Source organism: Antechinus flavipes, chromosome 6 (genome assembly GCF_016432865.1).
Source record: "Antechinus flavipes isolate AdamAnt ecotype Samford, QLD, Australia chromosome 6, AdamAnt_v2, whole genome shotgun sequence".
NCBI classification, from domain to species: domain Eukaryota; kingdom Metazoa; phylum Chordata; class Mammalia; order Dasyuromorphia; family Dasyuridae; genus Antechinus; species Antechinus flavipes.
Genome location: NC_067403.1, coordinates 98,645,276 through 98,657,976, shown reverse-complemented (window position 1 = coordinate 98,657,976; position 12,701 = coordinate 98,645,276). Strand labels below are relative to the sequence as shown.

The window sequence follows — 12,701 nt, the reverse complement described above, 5'->3', positions numbered from 1 at the left end:
AGCTTGGATATAATAATGTCATTTAAATTGTAATTCTCTATTTGACGTAGACCAGTTCCTTTCATAATATCATTAGGTTCTGAGTTATTTATACATAAAACAACCTTGACCTTTTATTTTTCCTTCTAAGAGAACTTCACAAACTGAAACTAAAAGTCTGAACAAATGAGGGAAATTAGAAATGTTTGTGTTTGGAAACTATTCAAAATAAGCATCCTAGCTTCTATATCCCCATATTATTCTATTTGACAAGGGAAAGAGATCATTTCTCCATAGGAAAAAAGGAAAAAGCTGGAGGAAAACAAACAAAAATATTTTCTTTCTCTCTCCAATAAGATGCAAACATATTTGAAATAAAAATGTTTTCCTAAAATTTTCCAAAATTCAACATTTTGGTACATGCTGTAATTTAATATGGTGATTTTCCTGATTTTTGTGTTTATTGTCATGTTGATAAAATATCATCCCAGTTTATTTTACTTTCAAGTAAATCCTTTGGAGATTTGTGCTAAATGTGCTCAAACATATACACATAAACATATTTAAGTTAAAAGTAAAGATCTGTTTCTTTATGTTCCAGTTCCAGGTAGAAAATATTTAGAATTGGTGATGGGGTCATTCCTTTTCACTTTCTACATGTATGAATTCTAAAAAGGAAGAAAGAAGACAAAATTGTATTTTGCTTAACAAAACATTTGGAAGAATGGGGTGGTAGAGGGCTCTATTTAAAGAAAATGAAGGGGAAAATATAAATGGTTTAGATAAATATGCCTTATGGACAGTTGCATTATATTAATGTAGTTTAAAGAAATCTTAGATAATGATGCTTAAAGGAAAATATGGGAGTCCCTCAGTGCTTATATACAAGAAAAGAACGAAAAGATCTAGACTAATGGTAGATTTGACTTTTAAACATGTTTGGAACAGACCCCCAAGGATTTTTTAAAAGCAAGCTAAATTTTGCAGTGCATAAATATAATCATCTAATATGCTCAATAAAAATTCTTGAACACTATGGGGGAGAGAATTATCACAGATCTAATTAGATGCTTTTTAGAGGTTTTTCATTCATGATATTAAAATGGTTGTGCTACAAAAAAGAAATAAAATTAATGAAGATTCAAGAGAGATGTTATTCTCTATTTTACTGGTTTTTAAACTTTTATCATACCATTTTGAAGTGAAAAAAATCATGAATAAAGTGTCATTGAAAACAGAGGACAAAGAATGATCTAAACATGACGCCACTTGAACAGCTGATTCTTAGCAAAACTTACAGCACTATTTTCATATTTATTTTGATTTGTTTAATACAGATCTCTCTCTCTCTCTCTCTCTCTCTCTCTCTCTCTGTGTGTGTGTGTGTGTGTGTGTGTGTGTGTGTGTGTGTGTTTGGTCAGTAGAAGACTTTAAAATTCTCTTCAATAAAGCTATCAAGTAATTTTATAGTATTCAGCAGGGGATGGCATTTTCTTTCATGAAATAGTCAGAAAATAGTCTTAGTAGTTAGCATGACTGAGAAGAGAAGATTTCACATACTTTATTTATAATAAATTTTTAGGATCATGATTTTAAAGAAAGAAGCAAATCTTAATATATACCACACATACATGCACACATTTCAACCCCCCCCCCTTTTTTGAGAAATGAGAAAAGTGACCAAATTGGTTTTGGTATAATAACAGATAGGAAGTGAAGGTTGGCAATTGCGGGTATCCTGATTCTAGAACTATTTTTCTTTCCAATGTATGATGTTATCTTTTGATCTCTGCTCATACAATTTCAGCCATATAAACTTTTCAACAATAGTGAACATGTCATCTTGAAAATGACAGATTGATAAAGTGATAGAGTGATAAAATGGAATTGGACCTCAGTTCAATTTTCTTGTACTACCTAATCCCCAATTTTTGCCAACCAATAGTGAGCTAATAAGTGAATACTGAATAATGAAAATAAAAGGAATAGTTGTTTTCCTATTTGAAAGGTTTTTCTTTTAAAAAGTAAAGGTCAGGATTGAATATTGTCAATAAGAAAGTATGGTGACTCAGAAAGAAAAGAACGCTTAACAGTATATATTTCTAAAAATCATAGTGATTATTCTGATGGTTACCAGATTGCAAATTTTGTCAAAGACAATTTCTATAATGCTAGAATTATTTTATAAATTTTTTAATAAACATATTTCATAATATATTTTTTGCAAATTATTTCAAAGTTCCATACTTCAAAGGCTATAACTTGAATATATGGAAAAATTTTAGGAACGTCTGTGGGTTTAAAAAACTTTGAAAATATATGACATTCATAGAAATATCCAACAGAGTACACTTAATCCATAAAAAAAAAATTTGCAAATTAAAAAAAATCTTTATTATAAAACATTGCCCTAAAAAGGACAAGAGGTTAAGAGGTTATCAAGATTTAAATGGAGATTTATATAATGTATACTTTACAGGTTAAGCACAGTAAACTTGTAACTGTTTCCAATATATATTAGTAAAATAAAGGAATTTTATGAGGAAAGATCTAACTTACATATGCCATTAGAACCCAACATGACAAAAACTTAAGTGAATTAAGAAAATAGAAGTATATAAAGGGATTACAATGTGTCTTTGTCTTCAAACAAGAACATTTGTTAATTTCTCTGCTCATTTATAAATAACTTCTAGAGCTATCTGAAAGATTGAAAGTTTATAGGTTATGATAGTTGTGTCCATCAATTTTTTTCTAAAGTCCATTTTTATATTTATATAATGTTAATATTACTTGAATACAAATAGCAAAATATATTTTGAAGAAATTTTCATTTCAGATGTATTCCTATGTTATGGTTTGTCATTTCTTGATTTTTCTCATCACACCTGCTCATGTATCCTCATTGACCTAGATATTTTATGTCAGAAGTATAAAGCAAAGAGAGGAAGGACATAAACTGTAATAGAGGTACAGTGCCAAGCAAAAAGAGGAAGGTAGTTAGAAATCTTATTTGTACCAATAGTAATAACAAGGTGAAAGTTGGAAGATTCACAACTATAATGTCCCATCTTTGAGAATGCTATCTTGAGATAAGAAAATATGTTTAATGTTTTGTTTTATTATTTTAATTTATTTTTGCTTATGAGTATATTTTGAATAAATTATGTGTGAAAATGGGGTTATATAATTCTTTAGGGAGAGAGGTTAGGATTTAACATCATATATTTATAGTACAGTAGTATAATAGCTTATGCATATATATAGTACCATAATATAGTAGACTATAGCATGACACACTAAGAGAAAGCACAATTTATGGGATATAGATTTGGCCATGAAATTAGGAAAATTTGAGTTCACATTTTTGATACACTGACTGACCCTGCACAAGTCACTTAACCACTCATGATCTAGGTACTTCTCTAAGACTGTAAATTAACTCAAAACTGCTGACTTGCATTTGTAGTGAAGATTTCCTTATTGGGAATTTTCTACATCAGTGAAATCCCATGTCTAATTCTTATCACTATATATTTGTAGATGTGAAAATCCTGTTATATTATCTCCTTATATTTAGATCTACCCAAATAATTAATAATGAAGGGTTTTGCTGATTACTTCATAAGATGTTTAGTTAAGGATATAATAAACAGATACAGTTTCTTAACTAAAAACCAAAACCTCTGATTCTTTATAGAGAAAAATCCTGACTTAAAGGCTATACTAAATTAAAGTACCTCCTCATACATATATACAAGTATAAAAATAACTTTGAAATATGTAACAATTAAGATAACCTGATTTGATAACTTTCTGATCATTAACATCAAAAAATAAAGAAAAAGAGAAGATATGTGTTGGCCAAAAGTTTGCCACTTTTATGAAGGATTTTCAGCAAAATGTTTGCGATGAGCAAAAATTCCTTATGAAGGAGTAGGAGGAAAGGAAAGGGAGGGGAAAGGATAAAGGAAGGGATTAAGTATTTATAAGGCTCCTACTGTGTACCAGGCACTGTGTTAAGCACTTTGCAAATATTATTTCATTTTACCTTTGCACTAACCAAACTATGTAGGTCCTGGTATTATCAGCATTGACAATAGTTGACAAAACTGAGACAAATAGAGGTTAGGTGACTTGCCTAGTGTATTAGAGCTAGAAAATGTCTGAACAATGAAGGACATGGATATTATACTGACATCTTCATAATATTAGAAGAACATAAAGCAAGGATCCTGGAATATTGATGAACACATGGGAGGATATGGATAAGAATTATACAGGATGGATGAGGATAGAAGGTTTGCAATCTCATTGATTGAAGAAATGGTCTTCTTTGATGAAATCATAAATCCATTTAAATATTTGATCATTATACAGCAATAATATGGAAGAGTCAAAAATAACTTTCCTCTTTTCTGTGTCATTATTAAAGATTATTTTAGATACAATTTTAAATTTTCAAATACTATCTTGTATTTATTTAATAAAATTTATTTTTTGAGATTCAAGGGAGGTTAATATACACAATATGGATTTTTATTCAATTTGGAAAAACAACTCAAATGAACCTAATGTTTTCGTGCTGTAGATTGATTGAGATCTGAAAAAGGCTTTTCTTGACATGATTACTTTTCTATTCACACTTCATATCTTTGACTCAGGAATGTTTTACAAATCCATTTCTTCTACACAATCAAAATGTCATTATTTTTATTTATATATGAAGGATGCTTAGTACTGCAACTTTTAAAAAGTGATCAAAAGTACATATCTTTAGCTCCAATATTGCATTTCTATCTTAAAATCATTCAAATGTAATAAGCCTCTATCTCTTTTAATAGGAATATGCAAGCCAAAGATATGTAGGGCATTCTTTGATTTAATAATGATATTTCTTAGTCTCAGATATAAGAGAAAAAACATTAGGATACAGATTTTTTTTTCTTCCCTAGTGTCATAGACATAATGCAAAGCTCATGTTAGCTAAATCTGTATCCTTACATAACTTTTTTGTGGTAGCTAATTTAATGAATCAAGATTGAACAATTATGTATATGACTAGGAGAATTTTTTTTCTTTTTTTTTCCCCAAAGGGTACTGCCAATTATATATTTTACATGGTTAAGATTGGACTAATTAATTTATTTTTCAATTATTGTATTGGAAAATGGATATTTCCTATTCAATAGGAAAAAATGCCATTTGAGAGATACATGACAAGAGTATGAATGTAGTAATGTAGTAAGAGTGAGCGATAACATAGGTAGACCATGTTTTCCATTAGTATTCACAAATGTTAAGAAAACCAGAAAAAGTTTCAAAGATAGTAAACGCTATGATACCTTCATTATGTTAATAGCTACAGTGAAGAAATGGATTGTTTTAAATTTAAAGCATGATTTATTTGTATTTTTGTTATTACCTGATCATTTAATATGAATATTTTCATTTTTTCCTGGTGTTTCTCTTTTCATTTTCAACATCATAGCTAGTTATCCAGTACAAAATAACTAATGAAAATAATATGAGTTTTATTTCAAAAGTTGTTGTAGCAGGTCTTTTCAATCACATTTAAATGTGGATATTTTGAAGAAAGAATAATCCAGAATTGATTTAGTTCCAAGAATATTTAAGCTGTTTTTAGGTACATGTATTAGAAAAGATTGGCTAAATAGCAAAATAAATGGGAAATAACCAGGGCAATAAGTGAGGTAAAGTACTTGTCATAAACAAAGGAGATAAGAAAAGAAAAAGAGAAAAGGAAAGCTTAAGACAGTGAATAAAGTAGAAACCAAAGATAGTTGCAAGATTATACATAGAATTTTTGTTATTCAGTTGTTTTTCAGCCATGTTCAATGTGATCTTTGTGATACCCTTTGAGATTTCCATAGCACATATACTGGAGTGGTTTGCCATTTCCTTCTCCAACTCACTTTACAGATGAGGAAACCGAAGTAAACAGGGTTGTGTGACTTATTAGATATCACACAAGTGGGAAGTGTCTGAGGCCAGATTTAAAATCAAGTCTTCTTGACTCTGCTCCATGTCTTATCCACTGCATCACCTATCATAGAAGACTAGACCTTAAATAAGTTGGATCAGTATCTAGCATTTTTAAAAAATACCACAAATTGCCTTTCAGTTAATATTAGTCAGTTTGTTAGTTAATGAAGAGTCTTAACCACACCCAAAAAAGTAGAAAGCCAGAGAGATACAACAATTATGAAGAGCCTAGATAATAGTTATTTGATAAAAGAAGATCAAAATATATGACTTGGGGATGGGGAAATCCACAGTATAAAAGTTCTAATATAGAGATAAAGATTTAGAAGTTAAAAAATGATAAATAGATAAAATGAGAGGAAGAGTACCAGAGTAAAGCAACAGTTTTTGTGAAGCTAAAAGCTAATGGATTCAGAAAAACTGGATAGTAGGAAGGAAGATGATTATAAAGAAGTAAAAGGGTCAAAGGATATGAACAGACAATTCTCAGATGAAGAAATTGAAACTATTTATAGACATATGAAAATATGCTCCAAATCATTATTAGTCAGAGAAATGCAAATTAAGACAACTCTGAGATACCACTACACACCTGTCAGATTGGCTAGAATGACAGGGAAAGATAATGTGGAATGTTGGAGGGGATGTGGGGAAACAGGGACACTGATACATTGCTGGTGGAATTGTGAACACATCCAGCCATTCTGGAGAGCAATTTGGAACTATGCTCAAAAAGTTATCAAACTGTGCATACCCTTTGATCCAGCAGTGTTTCTACTGGGCTTATACCCCCATGAGATACTAAAGAAGGGAAAGGGACCTGTATGTACCAAAATGTTTGTGGCAGCCCTGTTTGTAGTGGCTAGAAGCTGGAAAATGAATGATGCCCATCAATTGGAGAATGGTTGAGTAAATGTGGTATATGAATGTTATGGAATATTATTGTTCTGTAAGGAATGACTAGCAGGATGAAGACAGAGGACTGGCGAGACTTACATGAACTGATGCTAAGTGAAACAAGCAGAACCAGGAGATCATTATATACCTCAACAACGATACTGTTTGAGGATGTATTCTGATTTAAGTGGATCTCTTCAATAAAGAGAGCTTTAATTGATCAAAGATGCAGAGAAGTAGCTAAACCCAAAGAATGAACACTGGGAAATGAATATAAACTGCTTGCATTTTTGTTTTTCTTCCCGGGTTATTTATATCTTCTGAATTCAATTTTCCCTATGCAACAAGAAAACTGTTCGGTTCTGCACACATATATTGTATCTAGGATATACTGTAACCCATTCAACATGTAAAGCTCTGCTTGCCATCTGGGGGAGGGGGTGGAGGGAGGGAGGGGAAAAATCAGAACAGAAATGAATGCAAGGGATAATGCTGTAAAAAATTACCCTGGCATGGGTTCTATCAATAAAAAGTTATAAAAAAAATAAAAAATAAAGTAAAAAAAAAAAGAAGTAAAAAGAAGAGAAACAAAAATCAGTTCATCAAGAAGCATTTATTAAAGTCTACATGAAGCAGAAACTGAGTTAGATAAATGCAGTAAGATAGCTCCTGCCCTCGTGCAGTTTATATCCTACTGAATACTATTAACCAAGCATGTCTCACAAGTCAAAGAGACGTGTTACAACTAGATTTATTGGAAGAGAAATGAACATGCATGTGGAATTTTATGCAAATGCAAGAAGTTCACAATCCAAAGAGAAGCTTACATATGAGATTACAACAAATAAGGGAGGAAAGACAACAGTCTCCTTCTCAATGGGAGTGACATGGCTGCAGAAAAGAGCATAGAGTGGAGAATAGACTATTCACTCAAAAAAGGATGAATAAGTGAAATGGCCAGTGCAACATTCTTTTCCCTTGGGAACTGTCTATGTATTATGAAGATATGATGATCTGCTTATCTACAAAGGTCCCAGTTGTACAAATAGTTTCTCAATCTGGTACAAACTGATTGATAAAACTCTCGATGCTCAAGAATATATAGGGAGTATACCTTCAAATGCAAATAATAAATTATATGAGTTCAGAAATAAGGGTAAAGATTGTCATTGACATGTTCAGCGCTTCTTGTATACTCCAGGTCCAGTATTTCTGGAAAAATATGAAAACAAAAAAAGTTCAGTAAATATAGATACATGGAATGTCACTTCAAATGTCAGTTTCAAACTCCAATTTGGAAATTCTTCTTGAAGGTTGATACCTGATCTGAACTCATATAGATGCATAGATATGTGAGAATCAGTGTTCTTTATCAGGAACTGCAAGCAGTCAGCCAAGAAACATTTAATCTTTTATATGCTAGCCATTGTGTCTAAGAGCTGATGATTCACCAAAAGGTAAAAATCTGTAGGCAAATGGATATTCAAAATCTAATGGTAGAGACAGCTTACAAATAATTGTATTTTTAAAAAAACAAGCTTTACAGGATAAGTAGGAAATAATCAACAGAGAAAGGGCACTAGAATTACAGGAATCAAGAAAAGATTCCTGTGAAAGATAGAATTTTAGATCGGATATCCAGGAATCCAGGAGAAAGAGAAAAATAATTCTAGATATGAGGAACAGCTAATGAAAATGTCCAGAGTCTGAAAATGGGAGTGTTATTTTTGAAGAATGAAAAGCCTATGTAAATGGATTAATAAATACATGAAGAAAGACTAAAAGATATACATAGACTGGAAAGTCGTAAGATGCAACTTGTAGCAGGTAGACCAACTAGCAGTCTACTGCAGTCGTTTAAATATGAGGTGATAAAAGTCTAAACTATTTTGGTGGTGGGATCAGAAAAGAGAAGAGGGTATATGTGAGAAATTCAATCAGAGTAAAATAGACAATCTTTGGCACCATATTTGATATGAAAGGGTGAGAGAAAATGAAGAGTCCAAGATGATGCTCTGATTTTAAACCCTAGTAACTTGGAGGATATTGGTTCTTTAAGCAGTAAAAGGAAAGTTTGTAAGGGGGAAGTTTTTTTTTCAGAAAAGAATAATGTGTTGGAATCCTTACTAACTGCTAACTAATTAGAGTTGATCTAATCTTACAAGAAGATGTTTTGGGCAGAACCTGAAACAAGGTACTAAGTAGAACTAATTAATACAAGGCTTGTGTTCACACCTTTACTCATTGGAGTTCAATGAGTTCACACCTCCCTTGAAGCTCTTTGGGCCAGAGAGCACTATGGGAGAAAACCCACAATCCCTCTCTTGAGCATAAATAGAGCTTCAATGGGCCAGTCAAGGAAGTTCTTCAGAGTAAAGAAGCTACAAGTCGAGATTTCACTGGAATGGCATGAAGAGTGGTGCTGGCTCTGGAGGCTGAAGAAAGCAGAGGCAGAAGCAAAGAATAAAGCAGCAAGAGCTCTTGGAACCAAGCAGAGAGATAGGCCTCTAAGCTAACCGGGCTGTATTGGAGATAATAAAAGATCTGAACTTTTATCACCTAACTGCATTTGGGAAGAAGATCACCACAGTAATAAATTCAGTTTTGGACATGCTGATTTTAAGATGGCTACAGGGCATCCACATCAAGATGTTTAATTTTTTTTAATTTTTATTTAATGATTACTTTATATTGACAACATTATCTCTTGCACTCGTTTCTTTTCCGATTTTTTTCCTCTCCCTCCCTCCACCCCCTCCCCTAGATGGCAAGCAGTCCTTTATATGTTGGATATGTTGCAGTATATCCTAGATACAATATATGTTTGCAGAACCGAACAGTTCTCTTGTTGCATAGGGAGAATTAGATTCAGAAGGTATAAATAACCCGGGAAGAAAAACAAAAATGCAGATAGTTCACATTCGTTTCCCAGTGTTTTTTCTTTGGGTGTAGCTGCTTTTGTCTGTCATTTATCAATTGAAACTCAGTTAGGTCTCTCTTTGTCAAAGAAATCCACTTCCATCAAAATATGTCCTCATACAATATTGTTGTCGAAGTGTATAATGATCTCCTGGTTCTGCTCATTTCACTTAGCATCAGTTCATGTAAGTCTCGCCAGTCCTCTCTGTATTCATCCTGCTGGTCATTTCTTACAGAACAATAATATTCCATAACATTCATATACCACAATTTACCTAGCCATTCTCCAATTGATGGACATCCATTCATTTTCCAGTTTCTAGCCACTACAAATAGGGCTGCTACAAACATTTTGGCACATACAGGTCCCTTTCCCTTCTTTAGTATCTCTTTGGGATATAAGCCCAATAGAAACACTGCTGGATCAAAGGGTATGCACAATTTGATAATTTTTCAAGATGTTTAATAAGCAGTTGGAGATGCAAGTCTGGAGTTCAGCTGAGAAGTTAGTAATGAACCAGGAGATTTTAGAATCAGCAACAGCAGGATAGATGTGATTATTGAATACGAGGGAGTTGAGATTTCTGAGTGAAATAGCATAAAGTGAGATTTTGAAAAGAAGAGATATCCATGTGGAATATCCATGGTTAGTGAGCATACCCTAAGAAGTAATGATCCAACAAATATTATTGAAGCCTAGATGGATAGATAGGAGCCTAGTCAGTATAGTGTCTGTCCTCCCCCTCCTGCCCCCCACCAAGAAAAAACTATTGAGAAAAGAGTGTGAAGGAAAGAATGATTGATATTAGAGACTGCAAAGAGTTAGAATAAAGACTGAGAGAAAGCAATCTGATTTAGGAAATTAAGAGATAATTAATAACTTTGGAGAGAGTGATTTCTGTTGAATGTTGAGCTGAGTAGGAAATTGAACCACTTCTCTTAGGCTCAATACTCAAAGGTGTTTAATCTCAAAAGGCAGGAGAGATATGGGATGATAGGAGGGATAGCAAGCCAATTTAGCTTAAGGGTAGAACATGTAAGGAAACTATGTATCTGGTGAAATGAGTGCTGGAGGCTGGAATCAGGAAGACTCATCTTCCTGAGTTTAAAATCAGCTTGATTACAGCAGCCCTTACACCAGCCCCTAGGGAGAATGAGTGGCTCTGCTTCTGGCTCTGTTCTCTGGTGACCCAACTGCCACCCATACTGTACGCTTCCTTCCCTCTTCCTCCCCTATCCCAGTTACATTTAAAACAATTATTTTTTCATTTTTTACTTAAACTTTTGAATTCCAGATTCTATCCCTTTTCATCATATCCAGCCTCCATTAAGAAATAACATGCAAAGTTATGCAATACATTTTCATAAAAATCATGAAAGAAAACAGATCTCTCACCCTAAAAAAAATCAAGAAAAATGAAGTTGAGAGACAGAGAAAAAGAGAGACAGACAGACAGACAGACAGATAGAGAGAGAGAAAGAGAGACAGAGGCAGAGACAGAATGAGAATGAATCAATCTGTATTCAGAGACAATTAGTTTCTTTTCTGGGTAAGCATAGGATTTTTTGTCATAAGTCTTTCAGAGTAGTCCTGGATCATTGTACTGCTGAGAATAGCAAAATCATTTACAGGTGGTCATAACAGAACATTGCTATTACTTTGTATACAGTACATTTCACTTTGTTTGAGTTCATGGAGGACTTTCCAGGTTTGTTTGTTTTTTAAACAATAGCATACTGCTCATCACTTCCCATAGAGTAACAATATTTCATGACAGTTATATATCACGTTTTATTCAGCCATTCCCCAATTGATGAGAAAAGAGCTGCTACAAATATTTTTTGTTATATAGGGTCCTTCCCCCCACCTTTCCTTTTAAATGTCTTTTGGTATTTATGCTTAATAGTGTTATATTAGGTCAAAGAATATGTATGAATTTAGAACCTTTTTGGGTATAGATTATAATTTTTTATCATTTATCAATTAGGTCATGTCTTATGTTTTATAAATTTGAGTCAGTTTCCTATATATATATGAAAAATAAGGCTGTGTCAGAGAAACTTGCTTCAAAAAATTTTTTACAATTATTGTATTTCCCCCATTTATTCTATTTTCTTTCTCTTTTCACCTTGCACATCCTCAGAAGTGTTTTGCTTCTGATCACTCCCTCCTCCAACATACATTCTATTTTATCACTCTCTCCATTTCCCAAATCCTGCCTGACCTGCAGAGCCTAAGGGTTGAAAGTTGGAAGAGATATGATTGGGGGGAGGGGGGCGGTAATGAAGGACCAAAGTGAGAAGTGCAGAGGTGGGGAGAGCAGGACAATTAAATGTTCTCAAAGCAAGCTTTAAGTTTGGCTTTTTCCTCATCATATTCTCTAATCTTGACTCCTACACAAGTTCACTTTTCTCCCCTTAAGTGTCCGGATTTCTAGTTATACTTACCAGATTTAGTGAGCATGGGAAGTTCAAAGGAGGATCTATACCTGCTAGGAAATATGAGTGGGGTAAAGTATAGACATGAGGAAATATAAAGATTGAAAGGAATATTAACTCTCTAGACGAAAAATATTTTCAAGAGTTCTTAGAGTAATAACTGGGCTTTAGATTAATTTTAAAGAGGACTTCTTTGTTGAAGAAGTTTAAGCTTATTTCATTAAGGAAAACTATGTTTACTTGTTATTTTGTTTTACTTTCCTTATGGTGGGTAGGTAAATAGGAAGTGCTACCTGATATGGAAGAGAGAGAAATTAATAACATTGTTTTCCCTTTTCTTTCTCTTTTCCCTCCCTTTTCTCCTCTTCCCAGAAGTTGTATGCACTATATTCTTCTGTGATTGTACTTTTACATATGGTTATTCTATGGTACATATTCATTCTCCTTATGTTCCAGAAGAC

General features: G+C 32.9%; 1 protein-coding gene across 2 annotated transcripts in view; it reads left to right on the top strand.

The window, feature by feature from the left end:
• The window catches only part of SPOCK3 (SPARC (osteonectin), cwcv and kazal like domains proteoglycan 3), a 693,273-nt gene that overhangs the window by 109,992 nt on the left and 570,580 nt on the right, over nucleotides 1–12,701 (top strand). The window lies entirely within an intron of this gene.